We start from the raw sequence: 18962 nt of genomic DNA on the forward strand, positions 1-18962 counted from the left end.
CTTTTGTTTCCCTTGCCTTTGGGGTCACATCCACAAAATGTTGCTAAGACCAATGTTGAGTATTTTAGGAATTCTGTGGTTTTAGTTCTCATAAGTATTTAATCCATTTGAATTAATTTTTGTGTATGGTATAAGATAGTGGTCCACTTTCATTCTTTGGCATGTGGCTGTCCATTTTTTTCAACACCATTATTGAAGAGACTGTCCTTTCTCCATTGTGTGTTCTTGGCTCCTTTGCCCTAAATTAATTGTCCATATATGTGTAGGTTTAATTCAGTTGTGTCCCCCTGATCTACCTGTCTGTTTTTATGATAATACCATAGCTTCAAGGTATAGTTTGAAATCGGGGAGCATAATACCTCCAGTTTTGTTCTTCTCCCTCAAGATTGCTTTGGCTATTCAGGATCTTTTATGTTTCCATAAAAATTTTAGAATTATTTCTTCTGGTTCTGTGAGAAATTCCATTAGAATTTTGATGGGGATTGCACTGAATCCGTAGATTACCTTGGGTAGTATGGACATTTTAACAATATTCTTCCAGGGGCGCCTGGGTGGCTCAGTCGGTTAAGCGTCTGACTTCAGCTCAGGTCACGATCTCACAATCCGTGAGTTTGAGCCCCGTGTCAGACTCTGTGCTGACAGCTCAGAGCCTGGAGCCTGCTTCCGATTCTGTGTCTCCCTGTCTCTTTGCCCCTCCCCTGATCACACTCTGTGTCTCTCTTCCTGAAAAATAAATAAACATTAAAAAAAAAAAAAAAACCAGTATTCTTTCAGTGATGAGCATAGAATCTTTTCATTTATTTATGTCTTCAGTTTCTTTCATCAGTGTCTTTATCATTTTCAACGTACAGATCTTTCACCTCCTTGGTTAAATTCATTCCTAAGTATTTTATTCCTTTTGTTGCAATTATAAATGGAATTTTTTATTTCTCTTTCTGATAATACATTATTATATATATATATATACATATACATATATATATATATATATATATATATGCGCTACAGATTCCTGGATGTTGATTTTGAATCCTGCTACTTTACTGAATTCATTTATTCTAATATTTTTTTGGTGGGGTCTTAAGGATTTTCCATATATAGTATCATGTCATCTGCAAAAAGTGACAGTTTTACTATTGCCTTTCCAATTTGGATGCCTTTTATTTCTGTTTCTTGCCTAGTTGCTATGGCTAGGAATCCCAATACTGTGTTGAATAAAAATGACAAAAGTGAGCCTCCTTATCTATTTCCTGGTCTTGGAGGGAGAGCTTTCAGCTTTTTACCATTGAGTATGGTATCAACTGTGGATTTATCATCTGTGGCCTGTATAATGTTGAGGTATATTCCCTTTATACCCACTTGGTTAAGAATTTTTAATCATAAATGGATGTTGAATTTCATCACATTTTTTTTCTGCATCTACTGAGATGACCATATGAATTTTTAGTCCTCATTTTATTAATGTGCTATATCATGTTGATTGCTTTATGGATATAATGTTGAACCAACTTGCATTCCTGGAATAAATTCCACTTGATCATGGCATATCATCCTTTTAATGTATTATTGAATTAAGTTTGCTAATATTTTGTTGAGAATTTTCCATCTGTGTTCATCAATGATATTGGCCTATAATTTTCCATTTTTGTGGCTTTCTTGTCTGGCTTTGATATCAGGGTGACACTGGCCTCATAAAATGAATTTGGAAGTGTTCCCTCTTCTTCAATATTTTGGAAGAATTTAGAAGGATAGATTTTAAATCGTCTTTGAATGTTTGGTAGAATTTACTGGTGAAGCCATCTGGTCCTGAACTTTTTGTTTGTCAGGAGGTATTTGATTACCGATTTCAGCCTTTTAATGTTAATCAGATTTTTTATTTCTTCATGGCTCAGAAGATTGTTGTATGTTTTTTTTTAAACTTTTTTTTTATTTTACTTTTGAGAGAGAGAGACAGAGTGTGAGCAGGGGAGGAGCAGAGAGAGTGGGAGACACAGAATCTGAAGCAGGTTCCAGGCTCTGAACTGTCAGCCCAGAGCCCAATGCAGGGCTCGAACTCACAAACCACGAGATCATGACCTGAGCCGAAGTCAGACACTTAACCAGCTGAGCCACCCAGGCGCCGCTGTATGTTTTTTAAGAATTCATTCATTTCTTCTAGTTTGTCCAGTTTGTTGGTATCTAGTTATTCAGAGTAGTCTCATATGATCATTTCTAATTCAATGGTGTTATTTGTAACTTCTCTTTAATTTCTGACTTTGTTAATTAGAACCCACTCTCTTTTTTTTTTCTTGGTTGATCTAATGGTTTGCCAATTTTATCTTTTCAGAGAACCAGGTTTTAGTTTCATTGATCTTTATTATTTCCTTTTTTCTATTGACATTGGGCTTTGTTTGTTCTTTTGTAGCTCTTTTATACGTAAAGTTAGATTGTTAGATTTTTTTTGAGGTAAGCCTGTATTACTATGGTCTTCCCTCCTAAGAACCCCCAAATTTTGGTGTATCATATATCTGTTTCCATTTGTTTCTAGGTATTTGTTCATTTCTTATTTGATTTCTTCATTGACCCATTGGTTGTTCAGCAACATACTATTTAATTTTTACATTTTTCAGGGTTTCCCAGTTTTCTTCTTGTAACTGATTTCTGGTTTTGTACCATTACGATTAAGGAAGAAACTTGATAGGGTTTCAGTCTTCTTGAACTTATTAAGACTTGGTTTATAACCTAGCCTGTGATCTATCTTGGAGATGTCCCATATGCACTGAGAGCAGTGTGCATTCTGCAGTTTTTGGATGGAATGTTCTGTGTATATCTGTTAGTACGTCTGCTATAATATGTTGTTTAAGGCCAATGTTTCCAGAGTCTGCAGTACAATCTTAAAGCTGACCTTTCATCTCCATTTTCTTCTTGACAAATGTCTAAATCAAAACTGACAAAAATAATTATTCCCGTATAAATTAGTATGAAAAGCTTTGGAGTCCTATTCTGTGACCATTGCCAGACTTGTTAATTTCTCAGAACTTTCTTTTCTTGCTTATGAAATAGGAATAAGTAGTGACAGATTATAAATGGCTGTGGAATTAAATAAAATAATGTATGTTGAGTACATAGCCTAATGAATTTAATAAACTTTAATGAGTGTAAATTTCCTCCATAGATTTCTCCCTCCCATGGTGCCTCCCACTTTTGCATTTAGGATGTATAAAGTTACATTTTATAGATTCTAGATTCTTAGCAACTCCCTTTTAGATGTGTAGTAACTCCTTTCTAGAATTACTGGGTAAAGTAATTTACTCATGGCTAGCTATAGATAAACAAACAAATAAATAAATAAAATAGAAAAATACATAGTTCCTTTTTCTTTCTTTTTTTCTTTTTCTCTTTTTCTTCTTTCTTGCAGTAAGCATTATCTTTTAAGCACACAGGTTTTTTTGAGCATTAGGGGTTAAAGGACTTGTTATAGACTGGATATGGACGTGTTGGAATGCTTTAGAAAATCGATTCTTGCTAATGGAGAGAATGTTTTTAAAGTGAACTATTGCCATTCCTTCAGTGAACCACATACAGCAGAAAAAATTCAAGTAAACATTGAAGGAGAGGCAAGTTCTTCCTTATAGAATTAATGAGAATTGCAGTGATCTGCCATGGGGAATTAGAATCTGAAAACCCTTTTCCATGCGCATTATTCCCTAATGTCTAGAACCAGATAAGTAGACTCTAATTTTAAATGTGCAATTATCCAAACAAGATGAATGTGCAGGGCAACACTGGATAAGACTGTCGATCTTAATGTTAATATTTTTATTCTCCTTTGTAACAGACATATAGTTGGCAAAAGCCACGTGTCTGTGAGATCCCTAAAGACCGCAGCTAACTCGGGAGAGATAGAGCCAGCTTTATCTCACATCAACTATGGAGATACAGCCCAAGGGAGACACATCCCAGAATAAACCCTTTGCTATTTGCCTTTATAATGTCTTTGATCAATTGTTTTATCTTGAGTAGATGTTTTTGCTTTGTTTTTGAAGGAATATTGAATAACAAGGTAGATCACATGTGCTTTTCTAACATGCGCTTTTTGGATCAGAGAAGCTAAAGCAAACAGCATGATCATTGGTAAAAATGGCCTGTTTTATGTGTGTATACTGCAGTGCAGTTTAAAAAATGCTGTAATTATAATTCCAGAACTTAAGAATTTGGGTGGATGCCAGCATTCTCCCCTTCACAGGGGAAATTCCTTTGCAAATAATTTGAAGTTGGGACAAAAATTCCGTAGCTCCTTTTTTAAGATCATTGCGTCTTCATGGTTCAGATGATACAGGGGAGAAGCTTCAGTTCAACCTCCTGGAGAAGATATTGCAGTTCCTGTGGTCTCATCAACCTGGAGAACATTGGTGGCTGTCACAGTGCAGGAGTGAAGAAGCTGTTTCTTCACACAATAGTTATCCCCTGGGCCAACGTCTGTTGCCACCACTGGCCCACCTGTGTTCAAGTCCACACCTACAAGTTCACCAGATTCTGAACGCTCTGCTCTGGCTTGAATTTCAATTCACTGGAACGTCAAAACCAGAGCTCTGGGCAAGAACCATGGCAATCATGAGCAGCACGTTACCAAATGCTTGAATACCAGGTTGGGCTTCCCCTTTATACCAGACTTATGATCAGGGCTTCTGCCATTGCCACCACCCCTGCACCAGCCCTGGATGACACAGCCATCAGCCATAGAATTTTCAGCAGCCCTCAAGCCATCTCTTACTATATCCTTGACTTAAGTAAGCGTGTGCTTATTTGGTCCTTTGGCCAATATTGTTAACATTTCTCAATGAAGGTGAACTTCTCTTCTCCCAATGTATCCTCGTAGACAAGCCCAGCATGTCCCAAACAATCAGGATTTGGGTCATCCAAAGAATGTAAAGCTACCCTCCCACAGGCAAGAATCAGCCTTTCCACAGTTCTCCCTTTAGCTCTGCACAGAGCTGCTATGCCTTCTTTTGCAAGAGCATCTAAGGAAAACAGTCCATTCCCTCGATTAAATAACAACAGATCTTGGGGCGCCTGGGTGGCGCAGTCGGTTAAGCGTCCGACTTCAGCCAGGTCACGATCTCGCGGTCCGTGGGTTCGAGCCCCGCGTCAGGCTCTGGGCTGATGGCTCGGAGCCTGGAGCCTGTTTCCGATTCTGTGTCTCCCTCTCTCTCTGCCCCTCCCCCGTTCATGCTCTGTCTCTCTCTGTCCCAAAAATAAATAAAAAACGTTGAAAAAAAATTAAAAAAAAAAAAAAACAACAGATCTTTTCTCTGAGTCTGCACAGACTTTTTCAGCTCTATCATTTTTTAAATTTCTTTAATTTGATGAAGATATCTTTAAATATCTTCAAAGAATGTTCTTTCCGCTTTTACTACTTTCTGTCTCTCCTCTGCATTCTTGTGAAAGACAAGAATTCACTTATTTTTTTTTTTGACATTCTTATGACACATTGCACATATGAGGATTATGAACCGTCTTTTTGTTCACATCAGGATGCCAGGCCCTTTGGTCCAGAACAAGACCTCTGATGAAGCTTGTATTGGTTTCAGATTTACGCTTCATCTCCTTAACCTCAACCATGAAGAAGTCAGTAGGTTCATCTTGTTTTGTAACGGCCCAGATGGAGTCCGCCACAGGCTCTCTTAGGACGGTAGCACATTCAGCGTGAGCTTTAGTATGTGGAGATATTCTGGCCAACACTCTGTGTTACCCTGTCCATCTCTTTGCTCGCTTTGACTTGTTGCAGATTCAGATCTGACTGTTGTTATTCTGGTACAAAGAACTTCAGAAATGTAGAGATCCACCTGTTTGGCCAGTGCTCCAACGATGAGGACGGTGGGGATGGCTCACTCACCAGTCATGTCATCTTGGGCTACTTTGGCTCTTAAGGAGGCTGTTGGGTGTTGGATTTGCGTTTTACGAAGCAGCACCTTGCTGTACTTAGTAAGCTTGATGTCTCCAGAAGCACGAATTTTCATGGTGCCCTTAGGCCCCGAGTTGGTCCTCAGAGCATCATGCAGCCCTTGGGCCACCTGGGCTTGGGCACCTCGGCCTTGGGGCTCAGGGTCTTCACGGCCACCATAGCTACACAGCAGAGGAAGAGAAAGAGACCAGGCACGCAGATGCCCAAACTCTTGAGTACATTTATATTTTATAAAATCCAAAATAACGTGTAATAGCATGGGATACTTAGAAGTTAGCATCCAAAGCTTTAAACTGTGTGTATGTGCACGTACACACAGACACATACACGTACACACACACACACACACAGAGAACGCTAGAGAATTGTGGAATTTTTTTTAACTGGGAAAAGATATTAGAAATCATAATCTATCCCCCCTAATTTTATAAATAAGGGTAACCGAGGATGAAAGAATAGAATATATTAAAGATAGAGTCAGGAGTTTACATATGTTGGTTTATGTTCAGAACAATATATATATGGTATCGTGTGTGTATGTATACATATATATACACATCTATATACACATACACACATGCACACATACACATGTGTATACATACATATACGTGTGTATGCATATGTGCATATACATATATACATATACATATATACATGTACACGTATGTATACATATGTGTATATACATATATACACATATGTGTGTACATACACATATGTGTATATATGTATGCACATACATATACATACATATATATACATGGATATCAAATACAAAAATTTCTTTTTTTCACTTGTAATGTCCTAACTTATATATATGGAAGATTATATTATGATTTTGGGTCTTTAATAAATGAAAATGACATGTTTGATATCGAGTTTCAGAAATTTTGAAATTAATGTCAGGACATTAATTTCTCTTAAAAATAAATTGGTAATTGGGGCGTCTGGGGGCCTCAGTCTTGGAGCGTCCAACTCTTGATTTCAACTCAGGTCGTGACCTCACAGTTCGTGGGATCGAGCCCCCTGTCGGGCTCTGTGCGGACAGCGTGGAGCCTGCTTGAGATTCCTTCTCTCCCTCTGTCTCTGCCCCTCCCCCAGTCACATGCATACATTCTCTCTCTCAAAATAAATGAAGTTAAAAAAATAAATTAGTGATTATATTTAGAAAATAAAATACATACTTCTGTAGCACAAACCCAGTGAGTGTAAAATAGTGTGAATTCCATCCACATCCACACGCTTTCCTTACTCGAAGATAATGCACATGCACACTGATGAAGGTTTTGTGAGTGATGTGTGCTTGGCACGTATTTTGTGTATAACAAGCGATTTAGTAAAATATTCAGGCAAAGCAGATATATTCAAGACCATGCACGTTCGGAATACAACAGATTCCGGTAGAGGATTTTTTTATTGATAAGTAAATTCTAATAATCCAGACTTCACCTCAGTTTTAAAAGAATCATCCTGATTTTCAGCAGAAGGGCCTATTTATTGTAAACCCTAAGCAGTCTTTCCGAAACCTGAAGAAGATTTGTGAAAACAGCCTGCAATAAAAATCACGCATGCTTCATAAAACACTACTTGATAGATATCACTTGCGCCATTAGGAACCGAACGACAAAGGATGTAATTTCAGTTCTGGCATGCAATATTAATCGAACGCCTTTAAAACATCTTGCTGATGGGAAGTATGACAACGTGACATTGAAGAACGATCAGCTAAAGACATCTGTCTTAATCAGATTTTCAAAGTCAATGCCATAGAAAGCCAAGTTGTTTCATTCACTTTTACATTTTCCCATGTTTCAGTGAGAGCATGGTTTCTAGTACGTTGCTTTAAATACAAGGAGTACAAATTAGTGCCTCCAAGTATGAGTTCATTATATGAGATTGAAGCACACTTTAGCCACACGTGTGGAATTATCTCTGTAATAATGTACATTCTTTCCACCTTTTAAGCTAGTGATGCATTATCCTGTGTAAACACTCTAAATGATATTAAGAGATCCTTTTAAAACTATTTTTAGGTATATATTTGCCCTTATAAATGAAAATGGAATGTTTTTAAAGACTTTCTTGTGCACCTGGGTGGCTCAGTCGGTCTGACTCTTGATCTAAGCTTAGATCATGATCTCACAGTTTAGGACATCAAGCCCGCATTGGGCTCTGCACTTACATCATGGAGCCTGCTCAGGATTCTCTCTCTCTTTTTCTCTCTGCCCCTCTCCTGCTCATGCTTTCTTGCTCTCACAATAAATAAAAACACTTAAAAATAAATAAAAACCTTGTAGAAAGAAATTAAGAAGTTATTGGGGCACCTGGGTGGCTCAGTCGGTTGAGCATTCGACTTCAGCCCAGGTCACTATCTCACAGTTTGTGAGTTTGAGCCCCGCTTTGGACTCCAGCACAGAGGCCTCTTCAGATCCTCTGCCTCCCCTGCCCCTCCCCTGCTTTCACTCTCTCAAAAATAAAATAAAATATTTTTAAAAATTTTTTAAAAATATTAAATTATCTTACAGACATGCTCACATATAAACATTTTCTTTAGCCAAAAAAATTGTATGTATATATATTAATACTTCACAGTTTATAAAAATACTCTAAAATATACATTATCTCTTTTAATTCCCTGTATAGGAGTGATTATTAACCCCGCTGTACAGATGAGGCATTGAAGAGTTTAGAATATGAAATTGATTTGCTCAGGTTACACAGTTACTAAATTTTAGAGAGGGAGCTTGCACCCACGTGTTATAGACTGAATGTGTGTTTCTCCCCAAGTTCATATGTTGAAGCCCCAACCCCCCCCCCATGTGACTTTATCTGTCGATGGGAACTCTAAAGTAGTAACTAAGGTTACTCGGGATCATAAGGGTGAGGGCTTGGTTCCACAGGATTGCTGTTGTAAGGTGAAATGCCAGTGAGCTACTTTGCTCTCTCCAGGAGCTAAGTGAGGACACGGGCAAGGCAGCCATCCGCAAGCCAGGAAGAAACCCTCACCAGAAACTGATTCTGCTGCACCTTGATCTAGGACTCCAAGCTTCCAGAACTGTGGGAACATTAATTTCTACTGTTTAAGTCCCCCATTCTGTTTTATCATGGCAGCCTGAGCGGTCTACTCGACCAGATCGTTACTCTTCGGCATTGTAAATCCACTTATCTCTTCGATGGAAAATGTTAATACCTTGCCATGAAAATGCTCGTGGGCTCGTGAAAGAAAAGATCAGATGATCTGCGAAAGGATATCTTCGTCACCTGCTTTCTTCGGAACCTCTATTTTGAGAGGAAGGTTTCTAGTGGCAATTAGCATCCCGTAGAAAAGCCCCAGCCTTCCAGCGTCAACAAATCGTGCTTACTACTACTTTAAAAGTCACAACAAAGCCTCAGAAAATCCAGATCATTAATCTCCTAAACAACAGTAACTCATATTTCTATAGTACTTTGCAGTTCTTTTCACTGCAAAGTCATTAAAGCAGCAGAAAAAATACATACTGGGAAGGGGCTTTTACTGTTACGTACACACCAAATGTTATCCCAAAATTATTGACCTAGGAGGGCAATTCAGCAAGGAAGCAAGTGTCAGCTTAAACTGTGACTGTTTCTCTTTTGATCAAACAGCATCATCGCATGGTTTCCACTTAAGAAATCGCTCTCATTGATCATGCCAAGAATGGGAAGGATACAGCGGGTTCTGTTAGGTTTTTTGCATCTACATAATATTTAGTGTCTGTGGTAACACGCTTCCCTACCTAGAGGCCATCACGTGACTGGAAGGAAACGTCAAAGATTTTATTCTGTTTCAAAATTAAGACCCGTATAGACAATCTGGACTCAATAAATTGCAGATAACAAATATGAAATCAAATAATATGCTAGGGAAAATGTCAATGGCAAAGTTAGTATTTGGGGGGAAGTGAGATCAACAGTGTTGTTGGATACTTTCTGTGTGTTTTCTGATCACTGATTTTTCCTGTGTTTGCTGAAATATTTAAAAAATAAACATCAGAAAAAGGTTTGGATAAAGTAAAAATCTCTTTTCCCTAAAAGTGATTTTTAATTAAAAAAAATTTTTTTAATGCTGATTCACGTTTTGAGAGACAGAGACAGAGTGCAAGCAGCACAGGGGCAGAGAGAGAGGGAGACATAGAATTCGAAGCAGGCTCCAGGCTCTGAGCTGTCAGCACAGAGCCGGATGCAGGGCTTGAAATCACGAACCATGAGATCGTGACCTGAGCCGAAGTCGGACGGGTAACTGACGGAGCCACCCATACGCCCCAGTTCTTAATTTTTAAAATGTATTGTAACCCATAACTTTTAAGAGATTCGTTAGTTTTCTTTTAGGCTTGAAAGTTTCATGCTGGCTTTTTTTAATTAATTGTTTACACAAAAAATTTTAATAGTAAAATCTGAAGTAAATTTAAGTTTGATACAAAATGATTTTGACTATATGTTCCTTAAGATGTTGCTAGTTTACAACATATGTAGTACAGCATGGTTTATTTTAGAATAAAAATACTATTTTTAACACTTATAACAAGATAATATGGTACAGTATTTGTGCCATGAATTAATGTGGTGAAGTTTTCATAATACTTACAGTTGAAATAAAGTAATTTTTTATTGTATGTTCCTTAAATGCTTTATATGTATAATTTAAGATAATATGGGGCTTTTAATTACCTTAAATTTTGAATATTTATAACATAATTTGTTTCAAGAAAATATCATGTTGTACCCAAAAGAATTATAAAGCTAAAAAACTTCAGAATTCATTATCTGAGCCCACGTTGCTCCCCACGGCATTTATTTACAGAGAAGAAAAACTGAGCCCCAGAAGTTAATTGATTTATATGTGGTTTAGTTAAAGCCAGAACTAAACCCTATACTTTCTGTTTCCTTTTATACAAGACATCTTCTATAAAGACATCTTCTCTGTGATAACTGAAAAGCATAGCAAAATCACGTCATTTCGAATATTCCATTTGCTTTTCTTATTCTTTAAAGCCATTTGTTATGTGTAATAGCATTTAGTCGCCTCCTAGCCTATCCTTATCCATATTACAAATATGTGCTTTATTATATCATGTCATGTACTCCATTGAAAGTCAATAAAATTTAATTGCACTAAAATCAAATGATCATTAGGTAATGAGAGAGAAGAGAAGTTTTGATTGATCATATGTCAACAATTCTTTATTGTCAAGACTAGGACAGCTTCTTCCCTTTTTGCTTACTCTCTCAGGTAAAGTACTTTAAAATGGGTGGAAGAATATCCTGAAACATATACTGAGGCATTTTAAAGGTATTTTTATCCAGTTTTCTATGCATGTGTAATAGGTATGTTTTATGTATGTTTCTATAAGAAATGATTGTGCAAAACTAAGAATTTCATGGAGGGTAAATCTGCGGCATTACTAGGCTTAAGTATACTAAACAATGAGTTATTTCACAAGCAGAAGGTAGCCATTTACATTTGTTTCCATCCACTGAAATATGTTAGGGTGTTTGACATTTTAGATTAGCTGCATACTCTTGAGCAGTAACCATTGCAGTCTGAGTTCTCTTCAAAGAGAAGTTACTACAATTTAGGAGAAGTCGCCTTTGAAATAAAATATCACCCCCGCCAAAAGCTTTTATCCAATAACCAAAAAGAGAATAGCAGAGATAATTCATATGAAATGAAAAAGAGATTAGTACATTCATGTTCTATATGCCATAAGCATGATATTAGGAACTTTGGAGAAAGCTGTTTAAGCAACTCTAAAGAAGGCTCAGTTGTTGGCTCTGCAACTCTGTCTGGATGTAAACTGAGCTCTGTTATCCTATCTTTTTTGTCTTAGAACTACTCTTTCATGTTTAAGCACTCTTGATTTCTCTGATGCCATCAGAGTGATTTCCCCAAATCTCTTTTCCAATTCACTGGTACTCTCTACAGTGGTATCTAATATACTGTTGAAACCATAGACTAAGTTTCTGATTTCAGTGGCTGCATTTTTCTTATTTATACACATCCTACTTTTTTAACTGCATTTTTATACTGTCTTATTCTTATGGTTTTAATTTCTTTCAAGTCTTTAACATCCTAAACATACTGAAGTTTTAGTAAATGATTATATATCTGAAGTTTTGGGGGAGAGCAGTTCTGCTGTTTTGTCTGTAGAATTTGGCTCAAGGTAGATTGTTCCCATTTAAACTTTGTGACTTTAGTCTGTTAATTTACTGAAAGCTGTATTTTGTTTGTGGAAATCCTTTGTGACTTGGGTTGAGAGCGTATTCTTTAAAGAAGTTTTGCATTTGTTTCTGCAAGGTACCCCAGGGAGGAGCATTGCAGATCCAGGATCAATTTTAATATTAATTTTTTGGCTGGAAGTTCCCAAACTACATTGAGAGTATAAGTCTGAATCTCCTGTGCCAACCCCAAAGAAGCCCAGGCTAGTGGTTAAAAATTTCAGGAGTTGGTTTCTTTCCCGTGTAGGACTCAAGACAACACAGCAAGTTTCCTTACTGTTCCATTTGCAGTGAGATGTTTTAAGGCTACTCTTGGACCGAGGGTATAGTATTTCAGGGGTCAAGCCTCATATATGTAGGGGTCTCAGTAACAACTGGTGTATTATGTTTTGTTTCTTCTTTGGACATTAGAAAGGTTACAGAGACAGGCAGTTCTCCGCATAGAAGCTACCAGGTCATCTCACATGCTGTCGGCCATTTTTCTCTCCCCTTGGTTCCTGGCCACTTCTTTCTTCCAATTCAGTTATATTAACCTAAAGTAAAAGTTCCACTGGTAGGCTGACTCTTGGCTCTTTTGGTTCCTGTTACGTCCTCCCTGCCTGGAACAGAGTCTGTATAACTGTTAGACACTCAGTAAGTATGCTAAGTGCATCAATCCAAAAGGTATTTAATATATTTTACCCAGCACTTCTAGCATTTTATGGCAAGGGAGTTGGCAGGTGATCTGGGTGGTCACATGGTTTGAAGTAGAAAAGTACAGTGAACTCTCATAGAAAAAAGAGTGCAAAGATGAAAGTCTTTAAGTTTTGGGGCGCCTGGGTGGCTCAGTTGGTTAAGCATCTGACTCCTGATTTCGGCTCAGGTCGCGATCTCACTATATGTGAGACTGAGCCCTGCATCAGGCTCTGGGCTGAGCACGGATCCTACTTGGGAATCTCTCTCCCTCAAAATAAATAAACTTTAAAACAATAAGTAGATAAATAAAGCCTTTAAGTCTTTCTTTTCATCCTCATTTCAAGGTTTGACCCCAAGGAAACTAAACCAAATTCTCACTAAGTATAGTAGTAAATCAGTTCACCTGTGCTCACTGAAATTATACCCTGTAGTCAGTACAAGTCTTTCTTTTGTGCCTTCTCATTTATCTCTAAGTTTTTCATACTCAAATGTCTTTCTATAAATTATCTGGTGATCAGTCATCTGGTGATGAAGGGGGTAAGCCCAATATTATTTATGTGTATGGTTTCTAAAACACATTTTAAATTCTTGTTTGATTTGCATGCAGCTGGATGAAATGTTCAAGTGACAGATGACTTGTGGTGAAAATGTTTACGTGGTGCCATATTTTAACCAAAGGCTTGCAGGGGTCCATCAGTGAGCAGTGCACTTTCAAAGACTTGAGCCGGAAGAGTAAGTTTATGTGAAGTAATTTTCTGAGTGAGATGAGGCCTTTCATTTCCAGTTTCCACTATAGTAGTGTAGGTAGGTATCTTATTAATACAGCATTGTTGGAGGGAAAGGAGAGAAATTGGAAGTCACCCTGAATATCTAAATATTTTTGCTCTACTCTGAGCTCCACTGAGGTGTGGTCTGACAAAAAAAGACGTATTTCCGCAACTCAGATTTTCCCCATTTATAAGGAAAAGTCTTGGTGCTTCCATTTTTTCCTCAGAGGAAACTAAAGGCAACTCAATGTCTGTAATGTAGATGAGATTTTTCTGGGCAAAAGAGACATTTTCATTGTATAATTTACTGATTTCAGTGTCATAAGATGTTTTGAATTTCTATTATGCGCCCTTCCTAGTAGCTCTTGAAATGTAGCCAGATGAAGGAGGTGTTGTTACCTACATTTACCATTAGAAAATCAAGGGAAAGGGGCACCTGGGTGGCTCAGTCGGTTAAGCCTCCGACTTCGACTTCGGCTCAGGTCATGATCTCACGGTCTGTGAGTCCGAGCCCCGCGTCGGGCTCTGTGCTGACAGCTCAGAGCCTGGAGCCCGCTTCGGATTCTGCGTCCCCCTCTCTCTCTGCCCCGCCCCTGCTTGTGCCCTCTCTCTCTCTCTCTTCCCCCCCCCCCTCAAAAATAAATAAACATTAAAACAGACAACAACAAAGAGGTCAGTTTCGAAGAAAACTCGGGTTTCATTTGTAACCGGTAGGAGAAAGTTAGGGATGTTAACCAGGGAGTGAAGTGAGAAGAACACATTTTACGATCTAGAAAGAAGGGTTTCAGCCCCATCTTTGCTAAGCATCAGTAAATGGGTTTGGCTCCTTCTAAATGTTTGTGTAGCTCAACACGGCCTGTGGGTCATATTATAAACTGTCAGGGGACCAGAACCAGAGTTTGTTTATTCAGCCTGCTGCCCGTAGCGTCCAGGAGTACACAAGCCATAGGCAAGTGAATGTCCAGGATGTGTCTTGCCTAACGGCACTTCTCTGGGTTCAGTAAAGTTAAAATTGTGTTTGTTCCTTTGTGTGTGTCTCTCTCTCCGCCCTCCTTCCTCCTCTCCTTCCCTCCCACCCCCATTTGCCTTTTGTTAGTGGATTGTATTCACATTGCAACCCATTGTTTTCATACAACACAGCTGTCACCCTTCGATTCTGTCCCCCTTGTGAAGCAGGGTACTTCTCCTCTAGGGACCTGGGCCGCCCCACAACTGAGGTCCAGGGAAGGAAGAGGACAGACTTGTGAAGGAAGGTGTGTGGGACAGAGTGGTCGGGGTGACTTTGGGGACACCTCTTCAGCTTCCTCTTCGCCTCTCACCTGACACTTACCTTTCGGTTCCTCCCACGCGAACAGGGGCGCGCGCATGCGCACACATGCATACATGCGCGCGCGCGCACACACGAAAATAAAGGCACCTGACACCTTTCAGTCTCTCCCACGCAAACAGAGGCGCGCGCGCGTACACGCGCACACACACGCAGACACGCATGCGCACAAAGATATTTTAATCCCCCAGCTTTCCTGTTTCAGAGTTCATTTCCTCGGTGTTCCCCAAAGACCGTAGCCCAAGGCTGTAAAGCAGAGAAAAACTGGGACTGAACTGCACACAGCAGTCTGGAAGCTGCTTTTAATTAAAAAAAAATTGAACCAGTAAACATGGCCAGATATGTTTTAAAAAACCAGGCGTCTTCCTCTCCCGCTTTTGAAAATTCTTGACTTGCTTCTCTGGTCATACTACACGGGAAGAAGAGACAGGCTGACTTCATGACTGTGAGGTTAAAATTCCCTCTTCCGGCCAGACATTAGTTGCTTTCTGATTCCTGCGACCTTTCAGATTCTTGTTTTGGTACCTGTGAAGGGAGAAAGTCTTCCTGTTCAGACACACTTGATTGTATGCCCTTGTGCCTTGTGATAGTGGGTATTGATTACTGACAAGGCTTCTCAGTTACAACTGGTCCTTGGACAACATGGGTCCGTTTCTACGCAGATTTCTTTCCATAAATACAGGATTGTAAATGTATTTTCTCTTCCTTATGATTTTCTTAGTATTTTCTTTTTTCTGACTTACTTTATTGTAAGAATGCAGTCTATCAATCAACTGTTTATGTTATTGGTAAGACTTCTGGTCAACAGTGGGCTATTTGTAGTTAAGTTTTTTTGGAGAGTCAAAAGTTATACTCAGATTTTTTACTGCACAGGGGCTCAGTGCCTCTAACCTTTGCGTTGTTCAAGGGTCAGCTGTACTGTTTTCCCTCATAATGTTCTTCCCTAAAGAGAGTTCTTTCTTTTCTGGCATTAATAAGTTACTATTTAGCACTTACGGTATGTCAGGCACTGTATCTTTTAGATTCTTTAACTAAGCACTATAATATACATGAAGCTCAGAGAGACAGATACATAACTTATTCAAGAAAATATCCCACTGCAAAAGAAAAATCCGTGTTATCGTTATTTGTCTCTATGGTACCTTTCACCTCACCAATCACAATAGCATAGTTGCTATTTAGGAAAAGTTGTTAAAACTTTACTCCCTTTCCTCTGCAGAGCACAAATAATACATCATACATTTGCTTGTAATTGGGGTTTTGTAAGTTGCTTATACTGGAATCTGGCCCGTAATCAGATCTCTTCCGTGGCTCCTAACACTTTCGCGGGTTGTCAACATACCTTATTCAGTGTATGCCATGATCCAAGTCGTTACCCCATGTTAATGGGTTTAATGGGGCGGTCTGAAATGACCCTCTTGGGCTAAATTCTTTGGTGACAAAGGGCTGAGCAAAATGACCAAAGTTGGATCTATCTAATATTTGTTACTGATAAATTATTTGCTATAAGTTGTGTTTATCAAATAAAAACAGGCAGCTTCTGGGCTATCCTGAAGTTACACGAGCAATAGGAACTTGAAAAACGTCAGGCAGAAAGAAGGACTAAAATGAGTAAAGGCACTCTTTGGGTATAATACATAATTTCAGTAAGCATAATACAAAAGATTTTATTTTTTTAAACCGGGAAGAATATTTTGAAAAAATAACCTATGCCTTTCCTCAAATATGTAATTTGGAACATTTCTAATCAAAAGCTTTAAGGTACAAGGAAGACATAACTATGGTTAGCTGAAAGAACATACATTTTATAGATCGTTTCAGATCTTACGTGTTATTTTTTCTGTATTTGTGTGTATTTTTATGTAATCTTGCCATTATTTTCACACCTTACAAGATAGATTTTGAATATTTCAGCCTCTGCTATGGTTCCAAAGAAATATTACTAAAACCCGATGTCTGGAGTGGATAACATGGCTCCCTGCCCTTAGGAGATGAGCCCCCAAAGTGGTCTGATTGCGTAATTGTCACCAGTCTGCACATTTCTAGGAGCCTTTGAAGTACAAGACTGAGTGAAGATATTGAAAAGTCCAAAGAAATTTAAGTTAGAGTCCCTGCCTTTCAGGATGTCAGAATTGAGTTAAGGAAATAGGACAGGTTGCAAATTACCTTGCAGTTAAAGACACTATGGGCAGGCTCAGCTTTTTACCACTTAGACATTCTCTTCATTGAATTCTTCACAAGTTGAATGAATGATTATTCATTCAACAGGTATGTACTTGAGTGAATAAATATTTGTTGGCCACACGTCCATCCCCCTGTGGTCCTTGGGCCCCATGCGGGTTGCAAGGTGAATTCAATGTGAATCCTGCCCATAGAGAGTCTAACAGGAGACATGAGACCTATAAAATTAATTATAATAGAGAGGGGATTTGGAAACAAGCTGTGAAAAGGCACAGATAATATAAGACTCAGAGAAGATACATGAGGAGGGTTCGTGGGGGAAACATTTGCAAAAATATTTTGAGGACTAACTGAAGAAATAGGACATACACCTTTATTTATTTTTTTTTTTTCACGTTTATTTATTTCTGAGAGACAGAGCAGGGCAGAGTATGAACGGGGGAGAGGTAGATAGAGAGGGGGGACACAGAATCCACAGCAGGCTCCAGGCTCTGAGCTGTCAGCACAGAGCCCGATGTGGGGCTCGAACTCACGGACTGCGAGATCATGACTTGACCCAAAGTTGGACGCTTAACCGACTGAGCCACCCAGACAACCCTAGGACGTACACCTTTAGAGCCAGTTTTATGTTTTACAGATACTAGGAGACCATTTGGAGTTTCCAAGAAGGAAAATGACATGTTGAGACCTATGTGTCAGGACCTCCCTCTGGGAGGTCCTATTGTCCCTTCTAGAACTCCAGAGTCGTTCTGTCCAAAACTGTCTCAAATGAGTGCAAAGCCTGTATCAATGGATCAGCTTAAAGCAAACGCTGCAGTTGATGTTGTGGTTCTTCTAGTGGATCTGACCACTTGTGTTAGACTCTAAGTGCTCGTCTCCAAATCTAGACCCTGTTATTTCATTTGTGTCAATTTTGAACCCAGGTCATAAAATTTTCCATGGATATTCAGTTTTTCTTCCTGTGAGTGCTTAAAAAGAATATTTTCTCTGTTTTCAGTAATAGTTGTGCTTTCCTTAAACAAACTCTGCGGTCTTTTTTTTTTTTTTTTTTAATTTTTTTTTTAACGTTTATTTATTTTTGGGACAGAGAGAGACAGAGCATGAACGGGGGAGGGGCAGAGAGAGAGGGAGACACAGAATCGGAAACAGGCTCCAGGCTCTGAGCCATCAGCCCAGAGCCTGACGCGGGGCTCGAACTCACGGACCGCGAGATCGTGACCTGGCTGAAGTCGGACGCTCAACCGACTGCGCCACCCAGGCGCCCCTGCGGTCTTAAAAACACTCCAAATCGTGTGAGTGATCACGTTTCCCTTTTTGTGTGAGCAACTAGATAAATAATTGAGAGCCAGATTTGTATCCTTCTCTAAAAATGTACAGAACTATACAGCAGGCGTTTTGTGCACTAGCTTTATCTTATCTCTCCTACTTGATTTTCTTTTATTCTCTCTTCCTTTCTGCCTATGTTAAATTTTATTTTATCCTGTTCTACTTTATAAATTTGTTCTGCCTTGAATAAGTTGGTATAGATTCATACTTCGGCTGCTTCTTGCAACCTGTAAGCCCAAATCTCTAGAGGTGGTATTCACCTCCAAGTGAATCCTCGGATTTGGCCCCTCTCTGTGGGCTTCTGCAGAATCGTAAATGTCTGTTCATTCCTCCCATCTCGCTCAGGCTCTGCATTTATTCTCTTGCACCAGATTTTAGATTGAGTCCAGCTTTCATGACCCGGATTTGTTTTATAGGCGGGCCTCATGATTATGTAGTCAGATCAAAAGAGGTCCCAGCAGACAGAACACACTTGGCTGAAATAACCTGGGTAGACCATTGAAAG

General features: G+C 39.0%; 1 protein-coding gene and 1 pseudogene across 11 annotated transcripts in view; one reads left to right on the forward strand and one right to left on the reverse strand.

Moving 5' to 3' along the window:
- TENM3 (teneurin transmembrane protein 3) overlaps window positions 1-18962 on the forward strand; it is a 1301596-nt gene that overhangs the window by 1084277 nt on the left and 198357 nt on the right. The window lies entirely within an intron of this gene.
- On the reverse strand, window positions 3469-6442 carry LOC121039936 (T-complex protein 1 subunit zeta-like; annotated as a pseudogene).

Source organism: Herpailurus yagouaroundi, unplaced genomic scaffold, assembly GCF_014898765.1.
Source record: "Herpailurus yagouaroundi ecotype Mexico unplaced genomic scaffold, PumYag 181, whole genome shotgun sequence".
Taxonomy (NCBI): domain Eukaryota; kingdom Metazoa; phylum Chordata; class Mammalia; order Carnivora; family Felidae; genus Herpailurus; species Herpailurus yagouaroundi.